The following is an 8,518-nucleotide window of genomic DNA, read 5'->3' on the forward strand; positions in this document are numbered from 1 at the left end:
CCACATAATCAGCCCCAAGCTTCCTTCTTTAACAAACGTAACACTGCAGTGAATCTCACCTTAAGCATACTTCCCTCTCAGTGTTGGAAGCGTTTTAGATGAGAAACTAAATGCGGATCACCAGTGGTGGTGAACATCCAATATGTGTTTGGCAGGCTTAAGCGCCATAGCCTGCCCTTTACTCACAGTACCTAATGTACCCCTAGTCCATCCGTGTTCTATATTCATTCCTCAAGGAGAAACACTATTATGAATGAATACGCACCTGAAATAGGTTCCCTTAGCAGATACCTTCCGACGCATCCCCTCTAAGGGGCCTGTATGAGACACTTCATGATTGCTACCCAGACACGTCCTAGAGTTTCCAACTGAGCACAGACACATCCCTGTCGTAAGAACTTACTGTAGATCAGTTCCCTCATAGATTGGAAGTACTTTGAGAAGTAGTAGACACTGTGGAACATCCCAGGTGTTGAACTTCCAGTATGTATCAGAAAGGCCTAAGTGCCTTACCATGTACTTCACTCACGGGTTGCAACGCTCTCTCTGCACCGTCCTTGTTCTATCTTCTTTCCTCCACTTAAAGACACTGTGAGAACTGACATTCCAATGAAGTAGTTTCCCTTTTGCTGAACTAGCTATAGTCTAACGGATAGACGTCGGAGACCGGAAAGCTATGTGCGCCTATTGCGGTTACCACAGAGTCAGGTCCAAAAGCTTCCTTCTTTAACAGACGTAACACTGCACTGAATCCCTCCTAAAGTACACTTCCCTCTCAGTGTTGGAAGCGTTTTAGACGCAGAATCTTAGAGCGGATCACCACTGGTGGTGAACATCCAGTATGTGTTAGGCAGGCTTACGCGCCATAGCCTGCCCTTTACTAACAGTACCTAAGGTGCCCCCAGTACGTCCGTGTTCTACCGTCTATCCCCCAAAGAGAAACACTGATATGAATAAGTATGCAACTGAAGTAGGTTCCCTGAGCAGATACCTTCGTACGCATCACCTCTAATGGGCCTGTATGAGACACTTAATGGTTGCTACCCAGACATGTCCTACTGATTCCAACTGAGCACAGACGCATCCCTGTCGTGAGAACTTACTGTATCAAAGTTTCCTCATATATTGGAAGTGTTTTGAGAAGAGGTAGACACTGTGGAACCTCCCCGGTTTTGAACATCCAATATGCATCACAGAGGCCTAAGTGCCTTACCCTGTACTTCACTCACGGTTTGCAACGTTCTCTCTGTCCGTCCTTCTTCTATCTTCTTTCCTCCACTGGAAAGACAGTGTGAGAAGTGACATTCCGCATGAAGGAGTTTCCCTTAAACAGAACTTGCTATAGTCCAACGATAGACGACTGAGACTGGAAAGCTATGTGCGCCTATTGCGGTTACCACAGAGTCAGTCCCAAAAGCTTCCTTCTTTAACAAACATAACACTACAGTGAATCTCACCTAAAGCACACTTCCATCTCAGTGTGGGAAGCGTTTTAGATGCAAAAACTAAGTGCGGATCACCACTGGTGGTGAACATCCAATATGTGTTTGGCAACTTAAGGACCATAACCTGCTCTTTACTCACAGTACCAAATGTGCCCCTAGTCCATCCGTGTTCTATCTTCATTTCTCAAGGAGAAACACTGTTATGTATGAGTACGCACCTGAAGTAGGTTCCCTTTGCAGATACCTTTTACGCATCCCCTCTAAGGGGCCTGTATGAGACACTTCATCATTGCTACCCAGACACGTCCTAGAGTTTCCAACTGATCACAGACGCATCCCTGTCGTTAGAATTTACTGTAGCACAGTTCCCTCATATATTGGATGTGTTTGAGAAGTGGTAGACCCTGTGGAACACCCCAGGTGTTGAACTTCCAGTATGCATCAGAAAGGCCTAAGTGCCTTACCCTGTACTTCACTTTGGTTTGCAACGCTCTCTCTGCTCCGTCCTTGTTCTATCTTCTTTCCTCCACTGGAAAGACACTGTGAGAACTGACATTTCGCATGAAGGAGTTTCCCTTTTGCTGAACTTGCTATAGTCTAACGGATAGACGTCTGAGACCGTAAAGCTATGTGCGCCTATTGCGGTTACCACAGAGTCAGTTCCAAAAGCTCCTTCTTTAACAGACGTAACACTGCAGTGAATACCTCCTAAAGCATACTTCCCTCTCAGTGCTGGAAGCGTTTTAGATGCAGAAACTAAGTGCGGATCATCACTGGTGGTGTACTTTCAATATGTGCTTGGCAGGCTTAAGCGTCATAGCCTGCCCTTTACTCACAGTACCTAATGTGCCCCTAGTCCGTCCTTGTTCTACCTTCATTCCTCCAAGGGAAACACTGTTATGAATGAGTACGCACCTGAAGTAGGTTCCCTGAGCAGATACCTTCCTACACATCACCTCTAAGGGGCCTGTATGAGACAATTCATCATTGCTATCCAGACACATCCTAGAGTTTCCAACTGAGCACTCATCATCCCTGTCGTGAGAAATTACTGTAGCACAGTTTCCTCATATATTGGAAGTGTTTTCAGAAGTGGTAGACACTGTGGAACATCCCCGTTGTTGCATACTTACAGTATGCATCATAGTGGCCTTAGTGCCTTACCCTGTACTTCACTCACGGGTTGCAACGTACTCTCTGTTCGTCCTTTTTTATCTTCTTTCCTCCACTAGAAAGACACTGTGAGAAGTGACATTTCGCATGAAGGAGTTTCCCTTAAACAGAACTTGCTATAGTCCAATGATTAGACGTCTGTGAATGGAAATTTATGTGCGCCTTTTGCGGTTACCACAGAGTCAGTCCCAAAAGCTTCCTTCTTTAACAATTGTAACACTGCACTGAATCCCTCCTAAGTACACTTCCCTCTCAGTGTTGGAAGCGTTTTAGACGCAGAAACTAACTGCGGATCACCGCTGGTGGTGAACATCCAATATGTGTCTGGCAGGCTTAAGCGCCAAAGCCTGCCCTTTACTCACAGTACCTAAAGTGCCCCTAGTCCGTCCCTGTTCTATCATCAATCATCAAAGGAGAAACGCTGTTATGAATGAGTACGCACCTGAAGTAGGTTCCCTGAGCAGATACCTTCCTTCGCATCACCTCTAAAGGCCCTGTATGAGACACTTCATCATTGCTTCCCAGACACGTCCTAGAGATTCCAGCTGAGCACAGACCCATCCCTGTCTTGAGAACTTACTGTTGCACAGTTCCCTCATATATTGGAAGTGTTTTGAGAAGAGGTAGACACTGTGGAACATCCCTGGGCTGAACTTCCAATATGCATCATAGAGGCCTAAGTGCCTTACCCTGTACTTCACTCACGGGTTGCAACGTTCTCGCTGTCCGTCCTTCTTCTATCTTCTTTCCTCCACCGGAAAGACACTGTGAGAACTGATATTCCACATGAAGGAGTTTCCCTTAAACAGTACTTGCTACAGTCAAACGAATAGACGTCAGAGACTGGAAAGCTATGTGCGCCTATTGCAGTTACCACAGAGAAAGTCCCAAAAGCTTCCTTCTTTAACACAAGTAACACTGCAGTGAATCCCTCCTAAAGCACAATTCCCTCTCAGTGCTGGAAGCGTTTTAGACGCAGAAACTAAATGCGGATCACCACTGGTGGTGAACATCCAATATGTGTTTGGGAGGCTTAAGCGCCATAGCCTTACCTTTAATCACAGTACCTAATGTGCCCCTAGTCCATCCGTGTTCTATCTTCATTCATCAAGGAGAAACACTCTTATGAATGAGTAAGCACCTGAAGTAGGTTCCCTGAGTAGAGACCTTCATATGCATCCCCTCTAAGGGGCCTGTATGAGATACTTCATGATTGCTACCTGTACACGTCCTAGAGTTTCCAACTGAGCACAGACGTATCCCTGACGTGAGAACATACTGTAGCATAGTTCCCTCATATATTGGAAGTATTTTGAGAAGAGGTAGACACTGTGGAACATCCCCGGTGCTGAACTTCCAGTATGCATCATAGAGGCCTACGTGCCTTACCCTGTACATCACTCACGGATTGCAACATATCTTCTGTCCATCCTTGTTCTATCTTCTTTCCTACACTGGAAAGACACTGTGAGAAGTGTATCCACATGAAGGAGTTTCCCTTAAACAGTACTTGCTATAGTCCAACAGACAGACGTCGGAGACTGGTAAGCTATGTTCGCCTATTGCGGTTACCACAGAGTCAGTCCCAAAAGCTTCCTTCTTTAACAGACGTAACACTGCAGTGAATCCCTCCTAAAGCACACATCCCTCTCAGGGTTGGAAGCGTTTTAGACGCAGAAACTAAGTGCAGATCACCACTGGTGGTGAACATCCAATATGTGTTTGGCAGTCTTACGCGCCATAGTTTGACCTTTACTCACAGTACCTAATGTGCTCCCAGTACGTCCGTGTTCTACAGTCATTCCCCCAAGGAGAAACACTGTTATGAATGAGTACGCACCTGAAGTAGGTTCCCAGAGAAGATACCTTCCTACGCATCACCTCTAAGGGGCCTGTATGAGACACTTCATGTTTGCTACCCAGACATGTCCTATAGTTTCCAACTGAGCACAGACACATCCCTGTCGTGAGAACTTACTGGAGCAAAGTTCCGTCATATATTGGAAGTGTTTTGAGAATAGGTAGACACTGTGGAACTTCCCCGAAGTTGAACTTCCAGTATGCATCATAGAGGCCTAAGTGCCTTACCCTGTACTTCACACACGGGTTGAAACGTTCTCTCTGTCCGTCCTTGTTCTATCTTATTTCCTCCACTGGAAAGACACTGTGAGAACTGACATTCCACATGAAGGAGTTTCCCTTTGCTGAACTTGCTATAGTCTAACGGATAGACGTCGGAGACCGGAAAGCTATGTGCGCCTATTGCGGTTACCACAGAGTCAGTTCCAAAAGCTTCCTTCTTTAACAGACACAACATTGCAGTGAATCTCACCTAAATCACACTTCCCTCTCAGTCTTGAAAGCGTTTTAGACGCAGAAACTAAGTGCGGATCACCACTGGTGGTGAACATCCAATATGTGTTTGGCAGGCTTAAGCGCCATAGCCTTGCCTTTACTTAGAGTACCTAATGTGCCCCTAGTCCGTGTTCTACCTTCATTCTTCCAAGGGAAACACTGTTATGAATGAGTACGCACCTGAAGGAGGTTCCCTGATCAGTTACCTTCCTACACATCCCCTCTAAGGGGCCTGTATGAGACACTTCATGATTGCTACCCAGACACATCCTAGAGTTTTCAAATGAGGCCACATGCATCCTTGTCGTGAGAAATTACTGTAGCACAGTTACCTCATATATTGGAAGTGTTTTCAGAAGAGGTAGACACTGTGGAACATCCCCGGTGTTGAACTTACAGTATGCATCATAGTGGCCTTAGTGCCTTACCCTGTCATTCACTCACCGTTTTCAACGTTCTCTCTGTCCATCCTTTTCTATCTTCTTTCCTCCACTAGAAAGACACTGTGAGAAGTGACATTCCGCATGAAGGAGTTTCCCTTTAACTGAACTTGCTATAGTTCAATGGATAGACATCGGAGACTGGAAAGCTATGTGCGCCTATTGCGGTTACAACAGAGTCAGTCCTAAAAGCTTCCTTCTTTAACAGACGTAACACTTCAGAGAATCCCTCCTAAAGCACACTTCCGTCTCAGGGTTGGAAGGGTTTTAGACGCAGAAACTAAGTGCGGATCACCACTGGTGGTGAACCGCCAATATGTGTTTTGCAGGCTTAAGCTCCATAGCCTGCCCTTTACTCACAGTACCTAATGTGCCCCTAGTCCATCCCTTTCTATCTTCATTCCCCCAAGGAGAAACACTGTTATGAATGAGTACGCACCTGAAGTAGGTTCCCTGAGTAGATACCTTCATACGCATCCCCTCTAAGGGGCCTGTACGTGAAACTTTATGATTGCTAACCAGACACGTCCTAGAGTTTCCAACTGAGCACAGACACATCCCTGTCATGAGAAATTACTGTAGCACAATTCCCTCTTATATTGGAAGTGTTTTGAGAAGAGGTAGACAATATGGAACATCTCCGATGTTGAACTTCCAGTATGCATCATAGAGGCCTAAGTGCCTTACCTTGTAATTCACTCACGGTTGCAACGTTCTCTCTGCTCCGTCCTTGTTCCATCTTCCTTCCTCCATTGGAAAGACACTGTGAGAAGTGACATTCCGCATGAAGGAGTTTCCCTTAAACAGATTTGCTATAGTCCTACAGAAAGATGTCGGAGACTGGAATCTATGTGCGCCTTTTGCGGTTACCACAGAGTCAGTCTCAAAAGCATCCTTCTTTTACAGATGTAACACTGCAGTGAATCCTTCCTAAATACACTTCCCTCTCAGTGTTGGAAGCGTTTTAGACGCAGAAACTAAGTGCGGATCACCGCTGGTAGTGAACATCCAATCTGTGTCTGGCAGGCTTAAGCGCCATAGCCTTGCCTTTACTCACAGTACTTAATGTGCCCCTAGTCCGACCCTGTTCTATCTCATAACATCAAAGGAGAAACGCTGTTATGAATGAGTACGCAACTGAAGGAGGTTCCCTGAGCAGATACCTTCCTACGCATCATCTATAAGAGGCCTGTATGAGACACTTCATGGTTGCTACCCAGACAAATCCTACAGTTTCCAACAGAGCACAGACGCATCCCTGTCGTGAGAACTTACTATAGCAAAGTTCCCTCATATATTGGAAGTGTTTTGAGAAGAGGTAGACACTGTAGAACTTCCCAGGTATTGAACTTCCAGTATGCATCATAGAGGCCTAAGTGCCTTACCCTGTACTTCACTCACGGTTTGCAAAGTTCTCTCTGTCCGTCCTTGTTCTATCTTCTTTCCTCCACTGGAAAGACACTGTGAGAAGTGACATTCCGCATGAAGGAGTTTCCCTTAAACAGAACTTACTATAGTCCAACGGATAGACAACTGAGACTGGGAAGCTATTTGCGCCTATTGCGGTTACCAAAGAGTCAGTCCCAAAAGCTTCCTTCTTTAACAAACGTAACACTGCAGTGAATCTCACCTAACGCACACTTCGCTCTCAGTGTTGGAAGCGTTTTGGACACAGAAGCTAAGTGCGGATCACCACTGGTGGTGAACATCCAATCTGTGTTTAGCAGGCTTAAGCGCCATAGCCTGCCCTTTACTCACAGTACCTAATGTGTCCCTAGTCCGTCCTTGTACTATCTTAAATCATCAAAGGAGAATGCTGTTATGAATGAGTACGCACCTGAAGTAGGTTCCCTGAGCAGATACCTTCCTTCGCATCGCCTCTAAGGGGACTGTATGAGACACTTCATCATTGCTACCCAGACACGTCCTAGAGTTTCCTTTTTTTTTTTTGATTTTATTTATTTATTTGACAGAGAGAAATTACAAGTAGATGGAGAGGCAGGCAGAGAGTGAGAGAGGGAAGCAGGCTCCCTGCTGAGCAGAGAGCCCGATGCGGGACTCGATCCCAGGACCCTGAGATCATGACCTGAGCCGAAGGCAGCGGCTTAATCCACTGAGCAACCCAGGCGCCCCAGTCCTAGAGTTTCCAACTGAGCACAGACCCATCCCTGTCTTGAGAACTTACTGTAGCACAGTTCCCTCATATATTGGAAGTGTTTTGAGAAGAGGTAGACACTGTGGAACATCTCTGGTGTTGTAATTCCAGTATGCATCATAGAGGCCTAAGTGCCTTAACCTGTACTTCTCTCACGGTTTGCAACGTTCTCTCTCACCGTCCTTGTTCTATCATCTTTCCTCCACTGGAAAGACACTGTGAGAAGTGACATTCCACCTGAAGGAGTTTCCCTTAAACAGAACATGCTATAGTCTAACGGTTAGACGTCTGTGAATGGAAAGCTATGTGCGCCTATTGCAGTTAACACAGAGTCAGTCCCAAAAGCTTCCTTCTTTAACAGACGTAACACTGCAGTGAATCCCTCCTAAAGCACACTTCCCTCTCAGTGTTGGAAGCATTTTAGACGCAGAAACTAAGTGCGGATCACCACTGGTGGTGAACATCCAATATGTGTTTGGCATTCTTAAGCGCCATAGCCTTGCCTTGACTCACCGTACCTAAATTGCCCCTAGTCCGTCCCTGTTCTATCTTCATTCCTCAAAGGAGAAACACTGTTATGAATGAATACGCACCTGAAGTAGATTCCCTGAGCAGATACCTTCCTACGCAATCCCTCTAAGGGGCCTGTATGAGACACTTCATGATTGCTACCCTGACACGTCCTAGAGTTTTCAACTGAGCACAGATGCATCCCTGTCGTGAGAACTTACTCTACCACAGTACCATCATATATTGGAAGTGTTTTGAGAAGAGGTAGACACTGTGGAACATCCCCGGTGTTGTAATTCCAGTATGCATCATAGAGGCCAAAATACCTTACCCTGTACTTCACTCACAGGTTACAACATTCTCTCTGCTCCGTCCATGTTTTATCTTCTTTCCTCCAGTGATAAGACACTGTGAGAAGTGACATTCCGCATGAAGGATTT

Source organism: Neovison vison, chromosome 1 (genome assembly GCF_020171115.1).
Source record: "Neovison vison isolate M4711 chromosome 1, ASM_NN_V1, whole genome shotgun sequence".
Lineage (NCBI taxonomy): Eukaryota > Metazoa > Chordata > Mammalia > Carnivora > Mustelidae > Neogale > Neogale vison.